Raw genomic sequence first — 16,012 nt, forward strand, 5'->3', positions numbered from 1 at the left:
AAAAAACAAACAAACAAAAAACAAACCCTAGCTGTGTAATAAAGCATTTAATTGACTTCGATGCTAGACAGATGTTCTGACTGATTTTTATAAACATCTTTACTGAATTGACAGATTTGGATTTAAGATCTCCATTTGGGAATTTATCTAGATTTCTAAGGCTCCACAATACATTGATATTTTGTCACTTGCCCATTCTGCCTTATTCACAGGAAGCTATATGAGAGCATCCTTATCCAGAATGTTGGGCATACTTGTTTATACACCTTTCTGAAAGAAAACCATTAAAACCATTCTTCTCTTAAGAGTTGTTAACATTTCACTGAAAGATAATTTTCTTTTTTTTAAGAATATTTTATAACAATAGCATTTCTTTTTTTATTAAAAAAATGTTGTTTTTACTATTTATTTATTTATTTTTCAATATATGAAATTTATTGTCAAATTGGTTTCCATACAACACCCAGTGCTCATCCCAACAGGTGCCCTCCTCAATACCCATCACCCCCCCCCCACCCCCTATCAATCCTCAGTTTGTTCTCAGTTTTTGAGTCTCTTATGCTTTGGCTCTCTCCCACTCTAACCTCCTTTTTTTTTTTCTTCCCCTCCTCCCATGGGTTTCTGTTAAGTTTCTCAGGATCCACATAAGAGTGAAAACATATGGTATCTGACTGAAAGATAATTTTCAATGGCGGGTCCTGCCACATATGATCAAATAAAAACAAACATTTTCATGGTTTATAAAATGAATTCAGAGGATCATCCCTTAAAATGATAAATTATGAGAAGGAATAATTGAACAATAAAAGCACCCTCTCTTTCTTTTTCAAAGACTTTTGGGAACAAAAATAATGAAAACTTGGCTCAGATCATGAGCACATGTTTGTGTGATCTGAAAGCAAGAAAAAAAATGAAGAACGATGAGGGACTGCCAGGTACCTCTCATTACCTCTTCTCTCATCACTCTTCACCTGTGGTACCAGCTGTCCTGGTTTTAGTGCTGAAAATTCCACAATCCCAAGCAGTCTTTAGTTGTGGGCAAGCTGGGACAGGAGTTGCTCACCCTACGAGAGAGGTCAGAGGGTGAAGGCATGTGTCATGGGGTGGAGAAAGGAGGGTGAGAGAAGAGGAGAATCCTGTACAGCTCTGGGATGGGAAGGGAGGAATCTGCTACGTGAGGGAAAGCTTTGAGCTTGAAAAGCAAATTTCAAAATAACACACTGAGCTCAGTGCAGAGCTGGTAATGTGCTGTGGATGACAATCAGACTGGGGGGTCTGGAGGGACAAGATGACATCCATAACCAAAGTGGGAATGGGGATTGATGGGGTTTGGGACATAATACCTCAAAATTTGGCACCTTGGCATACTGAATATTTGAAGCTGAAGAAGTCTGAGAAAAAAGGCAGAAGCAGGAAGGTCACTCTGACCTTCCCACCCCTTCTCCCCCGATATATGTTATAAAACACTCATCATGTAAGAGGTGCCTTCCTTATACCTGGAAGAAAGGAGTATCCTTATCTCCAAAGATAAAGGGATCTGGAAGAATCCTAACAAACAGGACTTGCTAATTTTCCCTCAGTTTACTACAATTACCCATAAAAATATACAGGTCTGTTTCTTTGGGTCTTCATTTCCTAATGAAGGATGCTGTGTCACATAAAACTTATATTAGATAAACTTGTATGTTTTTCTCCTGTTTATCTGTCTTTGTCAGTTTACTATTCAGACACAGCCAGTAACTCCACAAGTGTCAATGAAAACTTTTTCCTTCCCAAGACCCACCAAAACAGGCAATTTTACCTCACACTGAAGGTCTCTAAGTGGGATTTTAGTGACCCTACTTTTGACTTTCATATAGAACGGTAATTCTACAACTTGATAGTTCCAATATTAATTTCTGTTCAGAAAAGAATTGTTACTTTTGCCGTATAATTTCAAAAAATGTCATAAGCTCACCTCTAAGCTACACTGGAAGTTATTTTGAAAATGGTAAATTGCAGATGGGCATGTTATGGCATGCAATGATTAGAAGATGAACTACAAGAAAACTTCTTTTCACGTTAAAAATTCTTTGGAAAAAGGAATTAAAATGGAAAATAGTATAAATATCTCCCAAGTTGAATGTTAATTGATGTTACCCATGAAATATCAGGAAATGTTCTAGTTCAGTAAACTGGAATTGAATTATTTTAATACTTCTTTTCCAAACTCATCTTGACCGGAAATGGAAACCATCGTGTTCAAAATCATCCCCAAGGACAAAAACTGTGTTTATACTTATCTTTTATTTAAAGATCATATAAAGAATAGAGTAATTAAACCACAGGTAGAAAAATGGTATGCTCTTCTATTATATAAGCCACTAGTATTGACTGAGCATTTGCTATATGTTTAGATTTGTTCATAAGGTGATACATAAAATATGGCCACAAACATGAGGTCAGTTTAATACAGGTCTGAAGCTGGTACCTCAGATATCTTTTGAGTGAACTGCTAGTTATGTACCATTGTCATTGTTAGTAAGCTGTAAGCAGATGGGTTTTTCTGGCATTGTTTCCTGGCAAACCTCCCTTCCCCCACTTTTGGAATAAAACCCTTTGACAGTATCAAGGATTTCAGGCTGAAGGAGCCATATGCCCTAAATTTTCCTTACATCCTTAACTGACAAAGTTACTATCTAAGGGTCACAAAGCAAAATTAAGTTTGGGTTCAGTGATGCAATGAATTATGAATTGGAATATTTACGGTCAAAACATTCAATTCAAGTCTCTCTAGGATAAAAGATTAGCTAACGAATTTTGAGTCTTATTATGATTACTTATTAATAAGTATTTGTTGAGTACTTATTAAGAATTTAACATGTTTGGGGCTCCTGGGTGGCTCAGTGGGTTAAGCGTCAGACTTCAGCTCATTTCAAGATCTCCTGGCTCATGAGTTGAAGTCCTGTGTGGGGCTCTGTGCTGACAGCTCAGAGCCTGGATCCTGCTTCGGATTCTGTGTTTCCCTCTCTCTCTGCCCCTCCCCTGCTTGCACGCGCTCTCTCTCTCTCAAAAATAAACATCAAAAAAATTTTTCAAAAGAATTTAACATGATTTAGATCATGTAATTCTTACTATAACCTAGTGAAATAGATCCTCGTATTTTCCTCATTTTACAGAGGAAGAAACTGAAGTCAAATAGATTCTTATGTGCAAGTGAGGTAGTACAGCTAGTAAGTGACAGAGTCAGGACTCAAACTCTGATATTCCAGGTTTTGCTATCTTGCTCTTTGCCACTCACTACACACTCAGGTTTTCCAGAAGTATCCCTGGTCAATTCTTTTTGGCTCATCCCTCATTCTTCCTCCACACTTAATGTGCTATTGAGTCCAATGAACCTTCACACTACTCTAACTTGCCGTGTGTGCTCCTGTTTCCATGTCTTTGTTCATATATTTGACCATTTGTTGGAGATGACTGATCTATCCAAATCTTAGTTGTAGCAAAACCATTGTATTTTTAAAAAATCAGACTAAATATGAACATAAAAAGGATTGGCTTAGATTTAGTGAAGCAAGGGGCACCTAGGTGGCTCAGTCGGTTGAGCGTCCTGATCTTGCAGTTTGTGGGTTCAAGCCCTGTGTCCGGCTTTGTGCTGACAGCTCAGAACCTGGAGCCTGCTTTGGATTCTGTGTCTCCCTCTCCCTCTGCCCCTCCCTTATTTGTGCGCAGTCTCTGTCTCTCTCAAAAATGAATAAACATAAAAAAATAAAATAAAAAAAAAGATTTAGTGAAGCAAATATCTCTAAAAGACAGGTTGGAATCAGGCAAAGGACTAGAACTATTAACATTATCCTGAGCAAAAATGTAGAACACAGAAAAAGAAAAGAGCAATGAGTTTTCTCTTCGCTGAAATTAATGTCAGGAAAATGTTAGAGTTTCCTGATTCTGAAATAACATCTGAGTGGCAGAAGTCGTCTTCAGGAAGTAGCTCTAATGGCTACCCTATTAATAATGGAAATTAAGGGGCACCTGGGTGGCGCAGTCGGTTAAGCGTCTGACTTCAGCCGGGTCACGATCTCGCGGTCCGTGAGTTTGAGCCCCGCGTCAGGCTCTGGGCTGATGGCTCAGAGCCTGGAGCCTGTTTCCGATTCTGTGTCTCCCTCTCTCTCTGCCCCTCCCCCGTTCATGCTCTGTCTCTCTCTGTCCCAAAAATAAATAAACGTTGAAAAAAAAATTTTTAAAAAAATAATGGAAATTAAGGGGAGTATAAGGGGTCCGCATAAGGCCACAGATCTTCTTAGGTGTGGATTCGCACACCCTAGTTCAGAATGCTCCGTTATTTTTAAAGGGATCACACTATTATTTTCTTGGGGGGGGGGGATCACACTATTATTCTGATTAACCAATGAAGAAGAAAGACATGGATCATGACAGAGGCAGACAGGCAGACTGGAAGGTGAGGAGGGACACAGCACCCCTCTCTCAGGGAGGTGGAGGTGGAGGCATGTTGCTGTAAGACAGCTTCAGTGAGCAGCCGCGACTCAGCTGGGATTGTGCTAAACGGTCCCTGAGCTGTAGGCTTTTGGGCTCCAAGCAATAGGCACATTCTAAGCTCTGGAAATTACTAGAGAACTCACACAGAACACATCCATCTTGGGCATGGAAATTCTGACACAAACTACATGACTGATCTATAACCACAGGCAGGTTTCCTTTAATATTGGCTGATGCTTTTTCTGAAATACCTGCCCACCCAGGACAGTTTGCTGAAATTCAGGCATCTGTTGCCTAAAGTTACAGTTTTTCTTTCTGATTTTATTTTTTTTCCCAGAGAGGCAGTTCAGCAGAGTAACTAAGAGCATAGACTGAACCAGATGCCTAGGTTTGAATCTAGGTTCCATTATTTATCAGCTGCCTGATTTGGGGAACTTCTCTGGTTCTGTGTTTCCTCACCTATAAAATGGGAAAAACAGTTGTATCTACCTCAATAGATTTGTTATGAGAAAACGTGAGTGAACCACCAAAAAACCTTTATAAAAGCACCTAACATACATATGGTTAGCACTTAACTGCTCAACAAATGCTAGTTGCCATTGTTATTATTATTATTTCTGTCAGCACATTGTTGTAAATGAAATACAATAGTGTGTTGTAACAGTTGTGTTTGGGGTTTTTTGTCTCATCCCTAATCTCTTTCTTTAAGAGCTGCCTAGGCCCTTACAGTCTGCTCAATGGACAGGTCCAGGTGACCCTAGAAATAATTTGTGTCTGTCCCCTCTTCCTTTGACTGCAGATTACTAAAACAGAGGCCAACACCTGATGAAGTTCATTGGATGGCCACAGATACTCAAGTTATTTGTGAAAAGCAGGGCCAAAGTCAGCTCAGGACAGTGTAAAGTCATGTGCCACATGCAGATGTGAGGATTGGGACGGAGTGAAAGCAGAAGCCTGTCCACAGACAGGAGGATGGAACAGCCATTCTGAGATCAGGAGAGAAGAAAGGCTACGAAGAGGGAGAGTGAGAGCAAGCATGAGAAAGAGAAGAAGAGAAAGAGAAGGGAAGGCCGGGCAAAGCAAATGGAACAAACAGGACGAGAGCAAGTGATGTGGCCCTTGAAGTTTTCCCAGTTGCCGGCTGTAGTCTCTATGAATGCTTTCTGGGCTTCATGCAACTTTTCTTTCCAACTTGCTGTTTACTTGAGCCACTAGTTCACTTGCTTATTTACACGAATTTTTGTTCTTTTCACTATAATATATGAGAATATTGTAGAAGTATATAACTTTCACTGGGTAGCTCTTTAGACCAGGTACTGTTGCTTATCTTCCTCTCACTGTGTTAATTTGTTTGGTTTTGTCTGATGTTCTGGAGGGGAAAGGGATGTAAGGCAGTCAGCATGCAATTTCCTATGAGGACCTTTGCTGTCCGCTCCATCTTTGTCTCTCCTGTGTCACTCTGACTCTTCCCCAAATTTTCAAGTTTCTGGGAAAAACAAACTTTGTCTCTCCTCATAATAAGAGATTTCTCTTTCTCATGACCTTGAAATATGTTCACAAGAACGGTTATGTTATGTTCAGAGCTTTTTGATCACATGAAGCCTTAAAATAATGAATTATTTACTATATGAGGCTCTATCATCCAAAGCCCATCCAAAGTGTGTTTCAAGGACAAAGAGCTTTGCAAAATACTGATGGATGTTAGCGGAAAACAGGGGTACCATGTTAAATATATTTGGCATTGGTTTAACCACAGTTAGGCTGGACTTCTGAGAGATTTAAAAATGCTAATGGGCAGAAGGAATCTTTAAGAAGAGAAGATAGTGTGTACCAGTTCTCAAGATACCACTTTCTCATGGAGCATAGTGAAATAAGAACCCAGTTTGGTATGTTTAATCTAGATCAATTGTTCTCAGTCAGAGACAGTTTTGTCCATCCACCTCCCCCTGACCTTCCCTGGGAACACGTGACAATGTCAGGAGCCATTTCTGGTTGTCACAATTCGGGAGAGTGGAAAGTTGCTATTGCATATAATGGGCAGAGGCCAAGGTGCTGTTCAACATCCTATAATGCACAGGATAGCCACCTACATGGACCGTTATGTGGCTCTGAATGTCCACAGTGCTGAGGTTGAGAAATCCTGATCTATAGATCATAGTAACTTGATCTAGTAATACTAACGGTAACTTGAGGCACAGGGTGGAAAGAGTGGGCAGCAGGCTTCCTGGGCACAGCCTTCCTTCTCAGGGCAAAATGCTTTGTGAAAAGCTCTGAAATCTCTCGGAATCTGTACCAGAGTAAGTTCTCTGCAGGTCCCTGATGTTCCTAGTTCAACAAAAAGCTTTTTCACATTTCTCAGTCCTATTATATTCATTCTTTTAAGAATATTGCAAATTTACAACATAAAAGGGAAGGTAAGGGTGAAATAAGTATTGGTAGTTTTTTTCTAGCCTCATGCTTTCTCAAGATTTACTCCGTTTAATTTATTTCTCCCACGTGCCACGGGAGATAAGCAGTAGCCGAGGTGTCTGCGGTTACAACAGCATGGCGATTGTGAGACTGCTCCGGCCCCTCCTTCTTTCTGCATCAGCTTTTCCTTCAGTGTCCTGGGCGCCTCTGAGGTTGCCCTGACTCTCTTCCCAGATGGAGAGCTCACTCCTGTGAGTGTACAAGTATGAAGGAAAAGATAGGATAAAATGGGCAGAGAGGGAAAGATTAGGGCCTGAGGTCCCTGGGTGGGGAAAACACAAATTTTGGAACAATGCTGGGAGCGGTTGACCACAGCAAACCCCCTCGGGCATAAGGTCCTCTTCTGAATGTAACAGACACCACCTACTCCCCCTCAAGTTCCCCTGAGGAATTTAACAATCAAAACACTTAACTAAAAACAGTAAACCATATAATCTATGTTATACAAGGGACAGTATGACCATAGTCTGATTCCTCATACAATGGAGTTGAGCAAATCTAGCCGCCTAGAGCTATCAAGCTAATAAGGGTAGAACCTGAGAAGGAATGAGGGGGGGGAAGGAAGGGAGGGCTGACCAGAACCTTATAAAACAAGGACCCTTGCCTATAGTCACGGGTATTCACCTTGGAATGTCCCCTCTCTGTAAAGAGAGCTTTCCTACTATGCTTCCTTTCTGATCCTGTACTCTAATAAACTTTTGCCTGCTGCTCATTTTGTGTCTACCTCTTCATTCTTTGAAGCAGTGAGACCATGAACCCTGGGTATTGTGGGAAAAAATCCTGCAACACAAGGACATTAACACCTTATTCCTCCAGGGCCAGGGAGTATGTTCGTGGTGCAGAAAGAGAACAAAGAAATGAAAATTCACCAGAAAGTACCAGGCATCTGTACTTCAGTGTACAGTCTGCTTCTCCACCCTCAAAACCGTCCTGTAGGCAACTGTGGAAGCTGAAACTTCTGACTGAGGATGCATCTCAGAGGCATTACTCATCATTAGGAAACATCATTGCCAAAGGTAGAAATGGCCCAGAGAGTGTAGGGGTGTGGATTCTTTCCTTGTCTCCAATAAGGACACTCCTTCTTGCCCCTTCCTCTAGATCATTTGCCTTCCCAACCCCTAAGGAGTTTCCCCAGTTTGTCATGGAATGGCCACTTTAGGGAAAGGCACCCTTACTGGAGGGGGGGCGGGTAGCGGGTGGTCCCTGCCCAGTGTAACAGTACTACTTGTTTCTCCCAGACCTTTACAGCCACTGGTTGACCACTACAACTGGCCAACTGTATACGGAAAAGTTGTGTTCCCACAGACCAGAAAGCTACTGAAAAGTGCTGAGAAGTTCAATATACCAAGTATTGAAAGATTAGCTTTTTTTTTCCCATTTTTTTTCAAGTTTGAATGAAATAAAGCTAAAATATTCTCTCAATCTGCTACTTAATATGTCACTGTTGACAAATTAAGATTAATCACTTTTTTTGTTTGTAAATAAAAGCAAAATTACTAAATCAAATATTGCAGAAGACAGTTATGTAGGAAAACTGTCGATTTACTTAAGAGTTAGGTCCGAAAGGGAAGAATTCACTTCCACCTCAGTGGAACTGGCAACAAGGAAAATGTTTTCCTTTTCAGATTTGAGAAGGTTTACTGCTACGGCCTACAGCTGGAATAACCTAGCTGAACAAAGCCTGCTCTTGTCCCCATCTGCTCAGGAAGCAGTGTCTCTGCAAAACCGCTCCTAAGGAGGGCCGCCTTGACTGTATGTGCTGGCTCTCTTCCTCCTTGTCATCAGTACAGTCCCTATTTTTTATTCCCCTTTGGCTCACTTCGATTATCTCCTGATCTGTTTCCCCTAAAATGTCTAAGAGAGCATGCTGTTGTCAGTTTCATATTAAATATTTCCAGGCAGGCACAATATCTGGAAATTATGGGGTTATGGTCATGTAATGGCGAGGGTGAAACATGATTGCTTTTACTTTGTATTAGGAATTAATATCCATTACTAATCCTGTGTAATAATGAAGTGGCTGGGAAGAAGACATAAAATGAGAAACTGCTGCCATAGAAACTGCCAATGATTCTGCTCTGTCACTGTAGTTTTTTTTTTTTTTTTTTTTGGAGTTGTGTAAAAGAGCTCAATTTTTATAATTTAATATTAAAAATAAATTACTTTTCTTTAAAAGACTGATTCTAGAGCTATGTCTTAATTCCCCAAGATTATCTATCAGGGATAAAACCAAAGCCACTTAATATCCACAGTCTAGGGAAGAAGGCAAAAAGCAACCTCATGTGTGAGGCTCTGTTTGCACTTGAATTGCTGTGCAAATTCTGGTTTAGGTGAGAACCTTGGTAGTTATGATTTTTAGTAGTGTCTCTGCATTTCATAGATCTTCCATTTCAAGCCTGATTCATTTTTGTGTGTTAATATTCAAGCAGGATCTTATGTAAATAATGACACAGGTTAGATATGTAAACAGAAGTACAATGAATAAGCTTGTCATTTTTCTACTGGTTGAGGATTTTTGATAGCACTTAAAATTTAGTCACTGTGCCTGTGTGTGACTGGGAGTGTATGTGTGTATATACAAGGGGAAGCTCATCACACAGGAAAACGTCTGTTATCCAACAATTTTCAAGCCTGTAGTATAGACACATACACATCTTATTTTAAAGAGATCATGTTTTTCAAAAATTTAAATACTTAAGATAGGATCTTCTATTTTCAGGGAGATTTAAGAAATATTTATTTGGGGTGAATTAAAAAAAATTACTCAAGGGCCACCTGGGTGGCTCAGTTGGTTAAGTGTCCAACTTTGGCTCAGGTCATGATCGACAGTTCATGAGTTCAAACCCCACATCGGGCTCTGTGCTGACAGCTTGAAGCCTGGAGACTGCTTCAGATTCTATGTTTCCCTCTTTCCCTGCTCCTCCCCTGCTCATGCTCTGTCTCTCTCTGTCTCTCTCTCAAAATAAAGAAACATTAAAAAAATTACTCAGTATAGAAGCCATTTGATTAATATTTTTCTGAGTCTTTGGGGTCATTTTTTTCAGACAAACAAAACGCAAAAAAAATGTGAATCTTTTTATTTGGGAGCAAAGAGTCAATAGTTACCTAATCTTTTAGAAATAAGAGGTAAAATATCTTTGAACCCAGACTACATCATAAGTAGCAAAACTATACTCCCCTTTGACTAGAATAGACACCCCTTATAACCTGGAAGTCCTTCCTCATGTCTAGCCTAAATAGACCTTGCTGCCACCTCTGCCTTATTTTGCCTCAGTGGTTACAAAAATAAAGAAGATTTACATTGTCACTGTGACATATTTGTTTTTGCTAAAAGCCATTATTAAGTCTTTCCTTTGGAATCTCTTCTCTTGGCTAAAGAGTCCCAACTCCTTGACCTTTTTTTTTTTTTAATTTAAATTAACAGATTCTATTTTCTGGTTCTTGTATTATTCTTTCTAATTTCTATAATCTTACCACGGGGCTAGCTTGAGAGTTTCCCAGGCTTGCTTAGTATCAACAATACCACTGATCTAACTTTTCTCCCCACATCTTTTTTGAAAATGCAGAGCCATACAAAGAAGCAACGTTCTCTGTTGAGTGGGGAGAGCAAGCCAGAGACAGCCCAGAGTACTATTTGGTCCTGGGTTCTGCATGTTTCCTTTGACCAGGAGACATGCTGAGCTTGCATTCTTCCAAAGGCTCTAGGCCACCACCCTCTAACCCAGGTATATAAATCTACAGCTGCTCAAGTCCCTGGCTTGAGGCCTGAGTGTAGGGATTCAGGCAATGGCTCTCTTAGGGCCAACACTTGCAGCAAAGCTGCCCCATCCTCTCCCCCCTCCCCCCACCAGCTTCTTATGCTCATAGAATGCTCTTCTTGGTAAAGAAACCAAGATTTATTCCCTCAGTTCTTTAGAATCTCAGTGCTTCTTTTTTCAGAGCAACATAAGTCTTCCTGCTTTATTTTACTTTTTTTTTAAAACCTGCTTTTACTGGGCTTTTATTTATATTTTCACACTTAAAACAGGAGAAGAGAGAGCCCTGTGGCACAGCAGATGTGTCAGTGGGAAGCTGAGCCTCAAAATGTGTGACCAGCTCCCTCTCCCTCTTATCAGCACTGAAGAGGCTGAGCTCACAAGGGCAACCTGGTCCTGAAAGCCTCTCTGTTGAGTTGATAACCCCACCTCTGAAGCACCTATGTCTGGTAATAAAACAAATTAATGCATCTGCAGGCTAAAAATTATCTATTCCCCTTTCCATCATCAATAAAGCAAACCCATGCATCCTTCCTAGCTCTTCTTTATTACGTTTATTAAGTTCCTCATGACATTATTCCCCAGCATGCACTGTTAGTACCTCTCCAAATGTTGTCTGGACATACCATAATTTCTCTGTTACAAGTTGCTATACTCCAAGCCTTTGACCTTCAAGTACAAGGACTCTGTTTAAAATATCCAAAGGTTCCACAGGGAGCAGTTTTATCTTATGCAACTATTAGTTGAGAAAGCACATAATGAAACACTACTCAAACTCATTGATGTCTTTGAATGAATTTTTCTTTTTTCTCTTAAAAATTTTTTTGTTTATTTATTTATTTTGACAAAAAGAGAAAGAGAGAGATAGGAAGGGTGGGGGGAGGGACAGAGAGAAGGAGAGACAAGAATCCCAAGCAGGCTCTGCACTGTCAGCACACAGCCTGATGCAATGCTCCAACTCACAAAACTATGAGATCATGACCTGAGCCAAAACCAAGAGTCAGACCCTCGACTGACTGAGACACCCACGTGCCCCTTGAATGAATTTTTCTAATCCCAATAGCACCTGCACACCTTTGAAAAGCAGCTGTACACATACATGAGATATGTAATACTGATTTTCTATAGACAATGCTTAGCAAACCCATGGACTCACACACCTCTTGCCACAACTCAGTCTCCTAGTGGTCCTCAGGATACACAATAGGAACCACTGCTCCAGAGAATATAGACTGACACAATGCCACTTATCACTCTAAACTCTCCTTACGATCTGGTGGCTTGAAGATCAGATTTATTCTGAATTTCTGTCATCTTACCACAGGGCTTGTTTAGCATCAATAATACCACTGATTAAAATCTAACTGATAACTACGAGTGGCGAGGAAAGAGAACATGGACAAGGCACCTGATTACAGCTAATACTCCAAACACTTCAAGTTAGTATTTTACCTAAATTAAATTAAGCTTAATGTGTATATTATGAAAGAAGGTTGCAGAAGTACATTTTGTTTTTAAATAATCTAATGAAATTCTGAATAGAAATACAGAATCCAAATAACATTAGTCTGCTTACCTTTGAGCTTCTGTCTTTAGCCCACCTAATATTTTAAATATGACAAAGATATCTTTGGAAACTTTTTTATTTGACAGAATGGTCATAAAGGCATTTTATATAACTTTTGCTAACCTCCTTTTTTGTGTCTGGCATTGTGGTACATTTTTTTTTAACATAATCTAATTAAACCCCTCAAGCACGTATTTGAGATTGTGATCATTACTTATAAGATAGGAGAACGACTCAGAAAAGTTTGACAATTTATCCATGATTGCCAAGCTGAAGTGTCCCAAGACCTAAATCAATATGATGGCAAAGCCTGAGCATTAAAAAAAAAATTTTTTTTACTTTATTTATTTATTTTGAGAGAGAGAGAGAGAGAGAGAGCAAGCAGGAGAGGGACAGAGAGAGAGAGAGGAAGAGAGACAGAATCCCAAGCAGGCTCTGCACTGTCAGAGGAGACCCTGATGTGGGGCTCAAGCTCACGAACTGTGAGATCATGACCTAAGCCAAAACCAAGAGTCAGATGCTTAACGAACTGAGCCACCCAGGCTCCCCGAAGCCTGAACATTTTGCATTATATGAGGCCACAAACTGATTAATTCAGCAAAAAGGAAAACGGTTGTTGCCAGTTCTGGGAAATCACAAATGGCTCTGAAACTAAGCAAGAAGGACCCTGGATTAACAAGGAGGTGGAAAGCTTTATTGTCCAGTGAAAATATCCATAAATTTAGTAAACAGATCTATTCCATTAACATCCCTTATGAAAAAGTTACAGATTAGTAAACCCAGTAAGTCTTTTTCATTTGCCTTCTATGTGCATGGCCCTCTGTTGCCAGCAACACGTAACCCCCCACAAGTAAGTAATTATTTTCAGTGACAGTGAGTATTTTGAATCCTGCCCAAGACTGATCTGTCCACATTCGGAATGATAATGCCGTCAATTAATAGAGATTCTCTACGATAACTCAGTGGGTGTGCACCTGCTTACTCTCGAATGTTTGTTCTCCAGTCTCTTCACCCCACAGACGTTAACAATTAGAAAGCTTATGTGTTTGAACCTTGCTGTGAAGAATGAGAGAAGAAATGTGCACTGCCAAATGAGAAAGCAGAAAATGTATGGGCAAGCCCTCAAAGCATGGAAGCCATCAGCAAAACTGTCAGCTCAGAAGTAACGCAACATAGTGGTAACAGACAACATCTTTAAGGAAAGGAAACTGCTATCAGGGAAAAGCTATCTTGTCAAACAAAATTGAGAACTTTTTCTTTGGGTCCAGCACACAACATAAATACATAAGATGTTCTTAGCTTTGCAGACTTGTATCAGACACTTAATCCTAATGCACAGCTGATGACAAGCTACCATGCTGGGCCAGTAAACCTTTCTCCTGCCCAGGTCTCTGAAACAGCATTATAATCAGTCTCTCTGCTACCACACACACTCCGCTATCATTTATCAATCCCTCTTATTTCCAGGCACCATTCTAGGTATCTGTCTTTCTCACCGTTTACCACTCTTTCTCCATTGTTCACATTAAAACCAGAGGAAGGTTTCTAAAACAAATCTGATCATGTTATCTTCCTGCTATAAACTATGGACTTTCCATTGCTCTTGGGATAAAGTTTGAAGCTCCTTAGTACAGCTAACAAAGGTGTTTTACAACCTGACGCTGGCTCAAGCTGGAGTCATGGGCACAGGCCTTGTTATGTGAGCTTCCTTAGGTCCTTCTCACACATCCCCCCTTGCAAATGTCTAAGACAATGTGTGTCTTTCATCTATGGATGCGTGAGGTGATCAACTGAAATAAAGTGGGTAAATCTCTATACCTGCTTCAGTGCTGTTCATACAGTGAATACTAAGTCACGTTCATGTTTGTCACTTTACATATATGTTTACTCATATTCATTTTTTATTTTATTTTATTTATTTATTTTTTCAATATATGAAGTTTATTGTCAAATTGGTTTCCATACAACACCCAGTGCTCATCCCAAAAGGTGCCCTCCTCATATTTTATTTTTAATTTTTAAAAAGTGTTTATTCATTTTTGAGTGAGAGAAAGGATGAGAGGGGAAGGGGCAGAGACAGAAAAAGGGAGATAGAGAATCGTAAGCAGACTCCCCACTGTCAATACAGAGTCCAATGCAGGGCTCCAACTCATGAATTGTGAGATCATGACCTGAGCTGAAACCAAGCGTCAGACACTTAACTGACTGAACCACCTCAGTGTAGTGCCCCTCATGTTCATGTTTTCTAATAAGAAGTTGAAATTTATTTAAATAATCCTGGAAGACATAAATTTGGGGGCGGACTGTCCTTTTTTACTTTTAAATTTTTAAAATTGAAGTGTAGTTGGTGCACAATGTTGTATTAATTTCAGGTGTATAACATAGTGATTCGACAACTGTATACATTATGCTGTGTTCACCACAAGTGTAGCTACCTTCTGTCACCATACAACACTATTACAATGAATTCATGTTCATTTTTATCCTCTTCCAGCTTCTCATTTAGAAAGTAGTCCAGGGGCATCTGGGTGGCTCAGTCAGTTAAGCGTCCAACTTCGGCTCAGGTCATGATCTCACGGTTCGTGGGTTCAAGCCCCATGTTGGTCTCTGTGCTGACGGCTCAGAGCCTGGAGCCTCCTTCGGATTCTGTGTCTCCCTCTCTCTCTGCTGTTCCCCCACTCACGCTCTGTCGCTCTCTGTCTCTCAAAAATAAATAAATGTTAAAAAAAAAACTAAAAAAAAAAAAAAAAAGAAAGAAAGAAAGTAGTCCAGACACTGAGAACAACCAGATTTAGAGTCCAAGGGTATTTGAGTAAGAAGATTAGGAGCTCCTGGAAATGAGTGAAGAAGTATGTGCGGGAGAATGGTACACAGGGGACAATAATTTATCAGCCTCAAACACAGAAAATCCTTTCCATTCTGTAAGAGTTATTATAAATAAAAAAGCTTAAATTTATAAGTGTCTACAAATTAATCAGCTAATCAGGTGAAGAATGATAGCTAAGAATTCTTCACAGGTGATATGTAATAAAAATGTTATTCTTACACTATTCTATATAAGCATTTATATGCACTGGTAGGTGGTTCCTTTCTATCTCTGTCACTAATTATGTAACAACAAAGAGATTTAACCTTTATGGTTTTAAAAGAAATGAACTTTAAGGTCGTGTCTAGTTCTAGGTTCAATAACTTTACTGGCATTGTCTTAGAAATGTGCAAGCATTTGTGTAAAGCATATGTGTAAACATAATGAATTCCACAGCTTAATGTCATAGATAATGATCACATTAGCAATATGGTTAAAATACTCCTGCAATTTAGGTGTATAACCATTAGGTGGTAGTAATGTGCTTGTATCATGCAATTCAAGATAAAAACTGAGTTGTATTTGATAAAGGATTTCATATATTTTCTTACATTTCATTGTGGAAGATAACTCTGCATTAAAGAAATTCAGTAACATTTAACAGTAAGGAAAATTCTGGGATTGTTTTCACTGATGGTCACCTTTTACTTTATCCACTGAACATGAGTTTGATGTCAGAAGTCCTGATGGGATGTCCTAAATCTTGTATCTTACTTAATGTAGAATTGTCCATGATTATCAGTTTGGAACTTTTTCTTTTTATGCATCAGCCATGCCAGCCTATTTAGAAATTCCTAGATTTTTTTTAGGTATCTCTGCTTGAAATTGCCTATATTCTATATTGAGGAAGCTAAGAAAACTCCAAAAAGAGGCATGGCA

General features: G+C 39.6%; 1 protein-coding gene across 3 annotated transcripts in view; it reads right to left on the minus strand.

Annotated features, from left to right (window-relative positions):
- Nucleotides 1-16,012, minus strand: part of KCNQ5 (potassium voltage-gated channel subfamily Q member 5) — a 509,402-nt gene that overhangs the window by 239,232 nt on the left and 254,158 nt on the right. The window lies entirely within an intron of this gene.

Source organism: Acinonyx jubatus, chromosome B2 (assembly GCF_027475565.1).
Source record: "Acinonyx jubatus isolate Ajub_Pintada_27869175 chromosome B2, VMU_Ajub_asm_v1.0, whole genome shotgun sequence".
Classification (NCBI taxonomy): Eukaryota; Metazoa; Chordata; class Mammalia; order Carnivora; family Felidae; genus Acinonyx; species Acinonyx jubatus.